The sequence below is a fragment of the Nylanderia fulva genome, unplaced genomic scaffold (genome assembly GCF_048542155.1).
Source record: "Nylanderia fulva isolate GAGA-0341 unplaced genomic scaffold, ASM4854215v1 Scaffold39, whole genome shotgun sequence".
Lineage (NCBI taxonomy): Eukaryota > Metazoa > Arthropoda > Insecta > Hymenoptera > Formicidae > Nylanderia > Nylanderia fulva.
Window position 1 is genome coordinate 907,203 of NW_028190466.1, and position 14,455 is coordinate 921,657.

The 14,455-nt window shown below is 29.0% G+C and overlaps 1 protein-coding gene across 5 annotated transcripts in view; it reads left to right on the forward strand.

The window, feature by feature from the left end:
- Window positions 1-14,455, forward strand: part of ssp3 (short spindle 3) — a 63,704-nt gene that overhangs the window by 25,573 nt on the left and 23,676 nt on the right. The gene's annotated exons all lie outside the window — the stretch shown is intronic.

The following is a 14,455-nucleotide window of genomic DNA, read 5'->3' on the forward strand; positions in this document are numbered from 1 at the left end:
TATGTGTAAAATTGCGCGATATTTATTAATATTTATTTGCAATATTTCTTAATATAATAATATTGATAATATTTTTTTTTCTTTACATTATTTATATATTTTGAATTTACTTGTAAATTCGCAAAAAAAAAATCCCGGGAGAATCTTTTATCATTTATGTCAAATTATTATTACATATGTATACAAAAAATCGCGCGAAATTTATTAATATTTATTTATTTTTTGACATTATTTATATATTTTGAATTTACTTATAAATTCGCAAGAAAAATCCCAGGAGAATCTTTTATCATTTATATTGAATTTTGTTACTACAAAATATATACAGAAAATGGATTTTACGTGGTGTGCAAAATTGCGCGATATTTATTAATATTTATTTATAATATTTCTTTTAATACAATAATATTTATTATATTTATTTAAATATACTCTCGGGTATTCCTGCAAAATATATTTCTGGAATTTAAAAATACACGTAGATGCTGAATCACGCATTTACGCGTGATAAGTGATTATTAAAAATAATTACATGGGATTAAAAGTGTGGCCACAGAAGCAATGTGACTCGGCCTCTTTTCCCGAGTAATCGAAAAACTCTCGAAGACATCGATCGGGACTTGAGTGGCAACCTTCGACGTAATTGCTAAAGAGAGATGGATAGAAATCGAAAGAGAGTACCATAGAAAAATCAAATCCACAAACACTCTTACCGCTAATCACGAGAAAAATAGGGGAGGGATTTACCTTGCGTAAGATCTATTATACGAGATCGCACAAATAATTAGTCATTTATTTTCACAGTTAATGCAATACAAATTTTGTGATCATTAGTAATATTTAAATATTTGATCGAATTTATACGATTTAATAAGACTCTGGCGATCAAACATTTTTGCGCACCCTTTTCTTTTTATTGGTTGAATAGAATAATAAATGCTTTTCCACGATTAAAGTACATATAGAAACAAAACGCTGACCTACCAATTTTATATTAAAAAATTTTTTAAATTTATTAATTTAAAACAATTTTTAATTTTTTAATTTAAAAAAAATTTTATTTTTTAATTGAAACAATTTTTTAATTTTTTCAAAAAGAAAAGGGTGCGTAAAAATGATGTTTTATCGATTTTTAAAAATATTTCGATACCCGAGGCTGATATATTAATTTTCAAATATATAGATGGCGATAAAATCAGACATCGCGAAGATTTCGACGTGTCGAGGAAAAACAGTGTTTCGAAAGCAGTAAAAAAAGTTTTAATTTTTAATTTTAAAAAATTTTAATTTTTTTCAAAAAAAAACAGGGTGCGCAAAAATGATGTTTTATCGATTTTTAAAAATATTTCGATACCCGAGGCTGATATATTAATTTTCAAATATATAGATGGCGATAAAATCAGACATTGCGAATAAGATTTTGACGTGTCGAGGAAAAACAGCTGTTTCAAAAGCAGTAAAAAAAAGTTTTAATTCTTAATTTAAAAAATGTTTTAATTTTTTTCAAAAAGAAAAGAGTGCGCAAAAATAATGTTTTATCGATTTTAAAAAATATTTCGATACCTGAGGCTCATTAATTTTCAAATATATTGATGGCGATAAAATCAGCATCGCGAAGATTTTGACGTGTCGAGGAAAAACAGCTGTTTCGAAAGCAGTAAAAAAAGTTATAATTTTTAATTTTAAAAAATTTTAATTTTTTAATTAAAAAAATGTTTTAATTTTTTTCAAAAAGAAAAGGGTGCGCAAAAATAATGTTTTATCGATTTTTAAAAATATTTCGATACCTGAGGCTCATTAATTTTCAAATATATTGATGGCGATAAAATCAGCATCGCGAAGATTTTGACGTGTCGAGGAAAAACAGCTGTTTCGAAAGCAGTAAGATTTGACGCAGTTCGCGAAGAAATGTGTCGATCTGAATCGTCATGCCTGGTCTTAAACAAGGACCTCGGCGCACCCAAGATAAATCACAGTTTGCTCTGGTTAATTGAAACGGATGTAGGCGGAACTCGATGCGATCACGCTTTTTGTTTCTCTTCGCGGCTCCGGGATTAAATGGGGCTTTCGATCAGCTTGTCGACGTCCACGAGTCTAAATTTTCCTCCCAGCGGCTTCCCGCCCCCTCCCTCTCCGTCTATTGTTATAATGAATTAAAGGACTACGTCTTAATCGGGAGCGCGCGACGCCCTTCCTCTCTCAGACTAGCGCTTTTAAGCCTATCGCGTAATCCTCCAATGGTATAGTTTGGAAAAACAATTGCAAATTCGCGCCAGAATTCTGTTACAACATACGTTCAACAACGTTCAGATGATATCGCTGAAATTTTAGCCAAAAGTGAAAGAAAATGCGCGGAAAATTTTTTTAAAAATGTTTAAATTAATTTTTCACGTCAAATTTTTTATAGAAATTTAAAGTTAAAAATTTGTAATTTTTTATTGCATAATCTTGAAGAAAAAAATTTTTCGTAAGAGTTTTAATATACATATATGGATAATAATAAGTGTAATTTATCATAAAAGTTAAATACATATGAATAGTTTAACTACATATACAGGGTGTTCCTAAATAAATGCGAAAAATTTTAGAAAATAATTCTTTGTCGAAAATTAAGGATGATTTTTTATATAAACATATATTCCTCCGAAAAGCCGAAATAAAAATTAGAATTTTAGATTTTTTTTCTTCAATTTTAGACAAGTAAAAAAAATTAAATTTGATGGGTATTTTTCATTAATAAAAAGGATATTTATTAATATTTTTTTAATCTTTCTGTATCGTTATAAGAGGATGAAACTAACAACCCTTATTCAATTTTTTATTAGAACTTATAACAAACCAGAATGTGATCATCTAAAAATATGTATGAAAAAGTTTGATTTCTTTAGAAACTTTTTTATTTCTTTAATTTTCGTAAAAAAAAAAATCAATAGTTTTTAAGAAAAAAAAATCTTATTTATTGTACTCTAATTTTCATCTACTTTATTAACAATACTATTTTTATTTAACTTAACTATTTTTATTAACTTTTTATTGGCTATACAGAATCAAAATCCTTTAGCAGAATTAAAGTATTCATAATAACAAATCTGGGCTACTATATTATGTACATTTTAAAAACCAAGAAAGTTAAATAATTACTTTTCTTATACATATATTGCTTAAATTAAGTTAGAAAGATCGAAGATAAGAAAACTATAATTGTTTAGCTTTCTTATTCTTTATATATATATATATATATATATATATAAAATAATTAATATACATATATATATATATATATATATATATATATATATACACATACATATATAGTAGCCTAGATTTGTTTTATTACGATATTTTAATTCTAGTAAAGGATTTTTCATTCTGTGCAACCAATAAAAAGTTAAATAAAAGTAATATTTGTTGTATCGATAAAAAGACACAGTCGGCTAAAAATATGTATATAACTAAACTCGTTACAATAGAAAACAAATTTAACGAAATTATTAAGCCAACTAACGAGACAAAATATGAGATTATTAAGGGAATCCTAAACGTCCTTGAGAAATTTGTTTTTTCCTGTTTTATCGACAAAATGTGAGGTTAGATAAATTATAAATCTATTTATTGGCTATATAAATTGTTTTTTTACCTGAAATTAGAGCGCTTCGCCCTTTGTTAATATTAATACTTTGATTTGTACAGGAAAAAGATTTATTAATCTGTATAGTTTCAAATATCTTGGTTATAGAATTATGAATGCTTTTTATAGTTTATCTAATCTCACATTTTGTCGATAAAACAGGAAAGAAACAACAGACTTTATAAGGACGTTTGGGATTCCCTTAATTTATTACATTAATTTAATTAGATAAACGCAGTCAGCAAAAAAGCAAAAAAAAAATCAAGTCTAACCGAAAATCATCATCATGATTCTCCGTGAAAAAAAAATTGATTCCGTAGCAGGAAGGAAAAGTAATTTGCGACGTAATCGTCAGGGTACATCAAACTGACGTATTAATTAATACGCAGCAGCGGCTCGCGCATTTACTTAACATAATAAGGTTCCCAGCGGCTTCTTCTCCTCCGGTTCTGCTATACCTTCGCGTTCTCGGAGAGGAGGTATAGGTAGGGTTTATTACGGAAATGAAAAGGCTACGTTTTAGTCGTGCAACCTGATTAAATCGGGAGTTGCGCGAAACGAGGTTAGACGCGAAACGACGGGCTCTTCCCCTTTGAAGTGAGAGAGAGAGAGACAGGCGGGCGAAATCTATTTTATTAATATAACGGCGCTGCTGTTTGATCTGATAATTTAGTTTCGCCGTTCTAAAGAGCATGCACCCCCTCTTTTGCCTCCCTTTTCTGCCGCGCCAAAGGCTCTCGAGTAACGCACCGACATCTCCCAGTGGGCATTTTCGAACTTCTTTCTCGTGTGCTCTCTCCTTATCGATTTCATGCAAATAGATTCTCCAGGACTCTATCGCGGGAAAAAAATAGCGGTAAATGTTGACCGCGGACTTGAATAAGGATGCTGTTTCGATATATATACACGATATTATGCTTAGATGATTTTAAAATTATCTAGATAAAGATAAGATAAAAATGTGTAAATTTATCTTAGGTAAGGTAAAGATGATTTCGTTTTAAATTATAATTTAAAAAGAATATTATCTGATAGTTATCTAGATGAATCGATACATAATTTTATCTTTTATCTAGATATATATGTATTTAAAACAATTTTATATATTTAATATAGGTATATTTAAAACAATTTTTTATCTTGTATCTAGATTATATATAATCTAGATACAAGATAAATATAAATTATATGTATATAATCTAGATACAAGATAAAATTGTTTTAAATATATATTAAATATATAAAAAATATATTAAAATATAAAATATATATAAAAATATATATAAAAATATTAAATATATATATATATATATATATATATAGATAAAAGATAAATTATGTAGCGATTCATCTAGATAACTTTCAGATAATATTATTTTTAAGATCGCTTTCTGTAAACACTGTTACAAATAAATATAAATTATAAAAGGGATATATAAAAATATATTCATTCTTTAATTTCTTTTTATCTACAACTTTCAACCAAATTATCTGAACATTATTCTAGATAATCTAATAAAAATAACACTTTTTTTTCATAATTATTTTTTTCATCTAAGATGCACAGATATAGATAATACCTATTTTTATTATCTATATAAAGATAAGATGACGCCAAAATTTCATCTAGATTATCTATATAATTTTATTTAGAGAACAGTAAACACTAATTACACTTATATATATTTTCTATTTTTTTATTTTTTTTTCTTATTTTCCTATTTATTTTTGTGAAATAATTTTTACGGTTCCGATCGTTAAATTAGAGAGAATAAAATTATTTTGTTCGAAAAAAATTATTCATCTAAGATGCAGCTATAGATAATACATATTTTTATTATCTATGCATATAAAGATAAAAGATATGATGCCAAAATTTTATTTAGACAACAGCAAACACACATATACAGTTTCTCATGAAATTGTGATCGAGAAGGTCTCTAATGTAATGAGAAAGAAGAGGAAGAAATGTCAAGAGATTTTTTTTACGCACAGTTTATATCAGAGAAAAATGTGTCTCTGAAATAATACATTTTTCTAAATAATTTTTCGAAACACTTAATCAATTTTTTTCTCCAACTTTAACCTTGGATAAGCAAATCTGCGCGCAGATAAAATTGTAGATTTATTCGACTGAATAAAATTGCAGAGAATCACGCATAGTTTATATATAGACACTTTCCAGACCACAGACTATATTTCTTCTTTCCTATTAAAATTACGTACACAGGGTGTCTCAAACATACTGTTAATAACAGATTCTTGGGATTATTTGGAAACGATTTTTTTTAAAGAAAATGTCGAGGCACCAATCATTTTCGAATTTATATAAGCGATTAAAAATAAAGGATTTTTTCAAATTAAGCCTTGTGGAAATAAAATATTAACAAAACTACATTTTTTATTAATTTTAGATCGAATTTAATTTAATTTTAATTTAAAGCTTATTATTAGTTACACGAAAATATATGATGACAAAAATTAGGAGTTTGCAAAAAATGATAACTTCCTTCGATTTTTGTTGATTCTAAGCGTTCTAAGCATTCATAATTCTGTAATCAATAGATATATGAGACTATACAGATTGTTAAATCTTTTTCCTATACAAATTAAAATATTAATATTAACAAATGTGGAAGCGCTCTAATTTCAGGTAAAAAACAATTCATATAGCCAATAAATAGATTTATAGTTTAACGAAGTTTAACAAATTTAACGAAATTATTAAGCCAACTAACGAGACAAAATATGAGATTATTAAGGGAATCCTAAACGTCCTTGAGAAATTTGTTTTTTCCTGTTTTATCGACAAAATGTGAGGTTAGATAAATTATAAATCTATTTATTGGCTATATAGATTGTTTTTTTTTACCTAAAATTAGAGCGCTTCGCCCTTTGTTAATATTAATACTTTGATTTGTACAGGAAAAAGATTTATCAATCTGTATAGTCTCAAATATCTTGGTTATAGAATTATGAATGCTTTTTATAGTTTATCTAATCTCACATTTTGTCGATAAAACAGGAAAAAAGCAACAGATTTTCCAAGAACGTTTAAGATCCCCTTGTGGTAGTCCGGTAATTTTAGGACACCCTATATAAAGACAAGATAATTTTTTAAAAAATACAACTCTTCTCTTACCGAATGATAAAACCATTTTAAACAAAGTCCAGCGTATCGAGAGTCGCCCACCTGTCACATTTATCGGCGCCCTAAAAACGCGAAAGGGCGGTTGGCGAAAGGGAAAGGAGAAAGAAGAGAGGGAGAAGAGATACAGGCGAGATCATCGGCGGTCGTGGAAGAAAGGGAGAGGGAGAAGAAGAAAAAACATCGCGGGGGTGAATGAGCGAGGCGGGCTGGGCTACGTAATCTGCTAATGGACTGTTCTCCTCCCTCTCTGTTTCTCCTCGTCCAAATTCACCCTCGGCCGCCACGCATCCCCCACGTCCTCCTCTCAACCCTCCTTCGAGCCGGCCTCGACTCATCCCTCTGTCTCTCTCTTTCTCTCTTTCCATGCCGAGTTATCGGCGACCTACCCGCACACGCCCAGTCGTTTGCTATTCTTCGTACTTTTGTGGCCTTCTTTTTTTCTACGTGTTGCTCCCTGGATTTGGTCGATACATCGCGGATCGGTTGATGCACAGGGTGTTGGAAAATTAAGTGTACAAACTTGGAAATTGTTGCGGAAAGAGAGAGAGAGAGAGAGAAAGCTTAGATATACGAAAATATTTGAGTTAAGAGGATCCTGAACGTCCTTGAGAAGACTTTTGGTTGGTTTTTCCTGTTTTATCGACAAAATGTGAGGTTAGATAAACCATAAATCTATTTATTGGTTATACGAATTGTTTTTTACCTGAAATTAGAACGCTTCGCTCTTTGTTAATATTAATACTTTAATTTGTACAGGAAAAAGATTTATCAATCTGTATAGAGTCTCATATATTCTGATTACAGAATTATATTCTAAGCATTCATAATTCTGTAATCAAGAGATATATGAGACTATATAGATTGTTAAATCTTTTTTTTGTACAAATTAAAATATTAATATTAACAAATGTGGAAGCGCTCTAATTTCAGGTAAAAAACAATTTGTATAGCCAATAAATAGATTTATAGTTTATCTAACCTCACATTTTGTCGATAAAACAGGAAAAAAGCAACAGACTTTCCAAGGACGTTTAAGATCCCCTTGATGTATCAATCTGTATAGTCTCATATATCTAGGTTACAGCATTCTTGAATTCTTGAATTCATAATTCTGTAATCAAGATATATATGAGACTATACAGATTAATAAATTTTTTTCCTGTACAAATTAAAGTATTAATATTAACAAAGGGCGAAACGCTCTAATTTCAGGTAAAAAACAATTTGTGTAGCCAATAAATAGATTTATAGTTTATGTAACCTCACATTTTGTCGATAAAACAGGAAAGAAACAACAAACTTCTCAAGGATGTTTAGGATCCGTTATTGCGAGGGGATGGAAAGAATGATTTTTCGGAAAATTGTAATCTTTGGATGAACAATTTTTGCTCAATTTTAATTCTTTTACCAATGTATAATTTGTTCACCTATTCATCAATCAGTGGACATCTGAGTATCAAATTGTGTGCTTTCAACATTATTTATACACATTATTTTTTTTAGAAGATTCTTTTTAAGGGATTTATTTTATTTCGGTTAATAAAAAGTGTTGACTCTTTGTTTTTTTTAACACGAATTGTCTTGGATATCCCAGATTTATTAACAGAAGGATTTTAATGTAACAATAAAATTTTATTAATTAAATAATCTTCACGAAGCTTAGTGAAAAATCAATTTTTAATCGCGAGAAATGATTCCTTCAGCATATTTAAAACAAAAAATCCAAATAAAAGAAATACATTTCTGACATACAAATTTTCAACATTTAAAGTTGCTTTGGATATCCGTTTATTAAAAGATCAAGATAAAAATAAACTTATTAAACAATTGTAAACAATCTCCGAGAAGCTTAGCTTGCGAAAAATCCTTAGCTTTTAATCGTAACAAATTATTACTTTTATTTAAAACAAAAAACTTATAAAGAAAAAAAATTTCAAATAAAAGAGACAAATTCCCGACGTATTTTTCACATTTGAATTATTTTGAGTACTTGTTCTCATTGATAGAAGAATTAAGTAAACTTTGTCATCTACATAGAATTTTAATTTGAAGTTTCCTGGAAAGGAGCAATAAATGGTAATCTAAGATTGAGTAAAGAACCTTTCCAAATTTAGATGTGATAAAAAAAAGAAGCGGTCGATAATCTTAGATCCTTCATAAGTGACTATAAATCGAAACTATATAATTCAGCCGCTTTGTCTCGCCGCAAGTTTGATTTAACTTTTATATAGACTTCGTGCTGACAGCAAGAAAGAGAGGCAGAGAGAGATTACTCTCTTCTTCGTCGATAAAATTTTCAACGTTTATTTCCACATAAGGAAACCTGCGAGAAAACCGTCTTTCGCGCACAAAAATATATAAATATACTATATATATATTCGGTTAATAAACGCAGAATTTCATGTGCGCGGCGATTCCCATTTAATTAACTTCTTTTTCATGTTGAAATTCAGACATGCAAATAGCCGACTAAATATTACATTAAATCCGCGAATGACAGATGGTATCGTTCGCGCGCATAAATAATGAGTTGAATTATTACCGGCGAGTGCGCGCCGGTCGAATTAATTATCGTGACATTGTATTTTATCTTGTAAACGTTAACACACGCGCACGAAAGCAAGCGATAAGTCCCTCTCATTTTCCAATTGTTATTAATTATCAGATAGACTGCATAATGCACGCGCCGTTTTATTTTGAAAGCGCGCACATATATATACATATATATAATGATTTTAAAATAATCTTCTACAATGCTTTTCTTAAATTTTTTTATTTAATATTATATATATATATATATATATATTATTAATATTATATATATATATATATATATATATAATATTAAATAAAAAAGTATATATATACACATTATTTTTTCTTTCTTTCTCTGTAGATTTTATTAGCTGATGCTCTCGTTTTATTTTTTATTTTTTTTATTATTTTTTTTTTTATTTTTTTAATAGGATTGTACATGTGTATTTTAAAAGCGACTCAAATTCAGTTTCTCCAAAATCTTGCTGAAACAAATACGTCATTTTTAACTTCATTCCGTGTATTGCTTTATTTATCTCCGTATTTCAAACATTGGACTTGTGCTACTAGGAAAAACATTTTTTTTTTGTAAATTTATTGTATATTTCACGCTTTTTATTTGCATCGCGTAATTGCAATTTGTAACGACGTTAAGGATTTATATTTAATTCGCGTATTCTCTGATGGGGGACGTCGTTTTAAAATCCAACTGCGCCTCTCGGTGATCGCGTTGCGTCATAAATTTAAGGTAAACGCGAGTTTGGCGATTCGACGTCAAATTAGACAGCAGATGCACTTAAAGAGTATCAGCTGGCAAAGCCGGGTGTTGGTCAGTGATTCATTTCCGAAGCCTTCCGAGGCCGTCAGGCTACTCGTTCTCATTTTTAAAGAGAGCGCATCTCTCTCCATCCGATCTTCAAATATTTAACCATGTCAACGCGCTGTAAATATTAATTAGAATATCGACTTGAAAAAATGAATTTTATTTATAATTATATTATAATTTATATTAATAATTATAACTTATTTTTTTTATTTTTTAAAATAAATTATTTTAATAATTATAATTTTTTTAATCATTAAAAAAATGAACCGTAATTTGATGTAAAAATGAGATGAAACAACGACGAAATGATAAGGGGATCTCAAATGCCGTTCTGTTTTATTGATAAAATATAATTTTTGCGCACGATTAAAGTACATATAGAAACAAAGCGCGGACCTACCGATTTTATGTTAAAAACAAAAAATATTTTAATTAAAAAATTGAAATTGGTCTGTTTTACCGACGTTCAAGGATTTTTCTTTTTATTGGCTATACAGATTGAAAAATTCTTCTTCACAATTAAAGTACTGACAATTATGAACAGGGATCGTATAAAATAAACAATAAAAGTTAAAAAAATTAGTTTTTTATCGACCTCTTGCATCAGCTCATAACAGTACTTATTTAATACAAAAGTTCTGCAGTTTATTTGTGCACAAAATATGGCGCTCCCAACAGAGATGACATGAAAGAATTAGTTGCTATTCATTATTACCAATGCATACTTTCATTGTGGATTATTTTTCAATCTGTATATTCAATAAAAAGTGAAGCTAGAACCTAACCTAACTTAGAATCGGTAAAACAGAACTACGGCAGCATCCCCTTAACATAAATAATTTTCTTTAATTAAAAAATTGAAAATGTTTTCGTTTTTAACATAAAATCGATAGGTTCGGGCTTTATTTCTATATAAATACTTTAATCGTGGAAAAGCATTTATTGTTTTATTCCACGAATAAAAAGAAAAGGGTGTGCAAAAATGAGTTTTTTTTACATCGAGCAGAACTTCCTAGTTTCGAAAGCTGGATGAAGAAAGGGGATCTTGGGCAGTAATAGCGCTGTCAACGACAGCGATGACAAGAACGGCAATGTAGTAATGGGAACCGCGGGATTGAAGCCGAGTATTTGATCAGGCAGGACACACAGGGGCGTATATAAGTAGAAATAGGCACGGAGCGGCTGTTCTTGTTCCCATTCTGCTAAGTGGCAAGCTTCGGCGTTGTCTATTATCCCTCCGGGTACTCGTTCCCTCCTTCTCCCCGCATAGGGCCAGCTTTAAACGTGATGCCAGAAGAAGTTCGATGTTGACTTTGACATTTGCGAGATACATTGTACGCGAAAGTGTTAATACGCTTTGACGAGGCTCTCTGTATCTGACAGAGGAGTGTTTGGAACAAAAAAAAATTAATTAATATCAGTGAGCGCCTAAATGTAAAAAAATCAATTTTTTATTAATATTTATATTAATAAAAATGATTTATAGATTTTTATTATTTAATATTATGATAAATTTATATTATTTATATTTAAAAATTTAATTATTTGTATTAAGGAAATGTAAGTTTTATTTATTTTATTTTTATTATTTGATATTAATAAAATTTATTTATATTAATCTTATTTTTTTATAGAAAGTGACAGCACGCGTATTTAAATATTTTCGTTACAGTTGATTAGCTTTCTATTTAAAAAAAAATGTTTCACAATTTTTAAAATTAAAAATAAAAAATAAATATATATAAAATTTGAAATTTAAGATTTATTTGAATATAAATAAATAATAAACTCTGTGACGTGAGAAAACAAAAAATACCCATACTAGAAAAATTAATTAATATGATTGAACTTAATATTATAGAATTAATTAAATAGTATAGAATTTATTCTTTATATATATATTTAATAAAATCAATCATATATTAATTAATTTCACTGCTTTTCTAGCGCGTACAATTAGATTGATAATTGTAAGATTGAAGCGTGTGTGTTTATTTTGAAGACATTATTTTGCTCGTATACTTCCTTTCTCCTCGAGTTCTTGGTCTCTCTCGAGTTCTCTCTTTTTGCATAAGAACAGCGTATATTTTCATGTAAATATACTAGATGCGACCTGCCATTTTGTACTCGGCGTACCGTATCTCTTCCTCGGAAATATTGGATTTCCGTAGGTAAACATAAATTATTTTTAGAAATTCTACTCCGCGTATAAACACGCGCAAACGACGTGTACTTCGTCGAAGCGCAGCTTCACGAATACATTTCCACTGGCGTGTTCATAACATATTGAATATCGATAAACGGTCTCCAGTCAACAGAGCTAAAATCGGTTATTAAAAAATTCAGGTTTACAGGAAACTGATGCACGGATTTCACATGATGTCCCGCTAATAATGGATGTCGGCGCGACATTTTTAGTAATTTCAAACAGTCGTAAAAAAAAAAAAAAAAAAAAAAAAAAAAAAAAAAAAAAAAAAATTATTTTTTCCGAAAATCAAATACGAACATCGATATTATATCGTTATAGAGAAAAAAAACATATAGTTCAATATCAAAGTTCTATCGAAAATAAAAGCAATCCTCTGTCTTGTAATGATATAAAAGTAAAATATTTCTTATAATTTATGTAATTCTTTTTCATTATATTTTTCATTTTTATTAAATTTTACCACACTTGTATTGTATATATTTTCTATTTTTTTCTTATTTTCCTATTTATTTTTGTGAAATAATTTTTGGAGTAATTCCGCAGCGATCGTTGAAATATAGAGAATTAAATTATTTTGGTCGGAAAAAAAATAAATAAAAATAAAATAATTTCAAATTATTTCAATAATTAGCGGAACCATCCCAAAAATTATTTCACAAAAATAAATAGAAAAATAAAAAATAGAAAATATATATAACTGTGATAAAATTTAATAAAAGTAGAAGATAAAATGAAAAGGAAAAATAAAATAAATTACAAGGAATATTTTACATCGTTACAAGACAGATTTCAAATTATTTTAGACATTTTTATTTTACTTGCACTTGTTCGCGCGTCGTTTGAGCGAATTTTACGATACGTTCGACAGCGTCTCTATGCTCGGCCAAGCCGCATGGAAAGAGAGAGAGAGAGTGAGCGAGTGAGAGTTTAGCACCCTTCGTCCTACGCTTATCCCCCTATACTAGGACCTCTCTGCGACTATATATATACGCACAGAGTACCGTAATGCGCTTCGTCCCCCGCGCTACCGAAATCCCGGCGTGAATGCATTACGCATCAACGAATCCGGAGTAGCAATATCCTGTGAGTTGGTGGATGTCGGAGCTCCGGGGATTATAATACATTACCAATTCGACGAAGACCATTTGACCTTGTTTCAGACTTTATTTCGCGTGTCCCTTTATTCGCTTTTAATACAAACTCTCGTCGAGCTTCTCTCTCTCTCTCTCTCTCTTTTTCTCGAAAACAGACTGTATACTCTCTGGAAAAACCTGGAATTCTCGGGAAATTTTATTCTACCTTGAAAAATCCTGGAATTATCGTGGAATTTGATTTAAACTCAGGAAATTTAAAAAAAAAATTGCCTCTTTGATTTTAATATATAGTTTTAAGGAGATGCTGACCATAACTGTTTTACCGACTTTGAGTTCAAGGGCTTTTCTTTTTATTGGCTATACAGATTGAAAAATCCTTCTCCACAATTAAAGTACCGATCATAATGAACGGGAGCGCTGTAATTTTGTATAAAAAACAATAAAAGTTAAAAAATTACAGTTTTTTATCGGCCTCTTGCATCAGCTCATAACAATACTTATTTAATACAAAAGTTCTGCGGTTTATTTGTGCACAAAATATGGCGCTCCCAAAAGAGATGACATGAAAGAATTAGTTGCCATTCATTATTATCAGTACTTTTATCGTGGAGAATTTTTTAATCTGTACATTCAATAAAAAGTAAACCTAACCTAACTTAAAGTCGGTAAAACAGAACAACTGCAGCATCCTCTTAAAGAATATAAAATGTATTAGTTTTAAAGTATATTAATATATATTTTATAAAATATATTATTATATTAAAAAATATTTTATACTTATGTTAAAAAATTATGTATAACAAAAATATACTTAATTTAAAATTGTATTTAAAATTTTTTAAATACTTTGATTTTACTTGGAATTTTGAACAAAAGTACTTGGAAAATCATGGAATTTATTTACAAGATTTGAGTATATATCCTGTGAAAGAATGTCTTGTCTTTATTTCTATTCATTATTATATCAGAGAAATATATTGCTAAAATTTTTTTCGCATTTTCAATCTGCCTC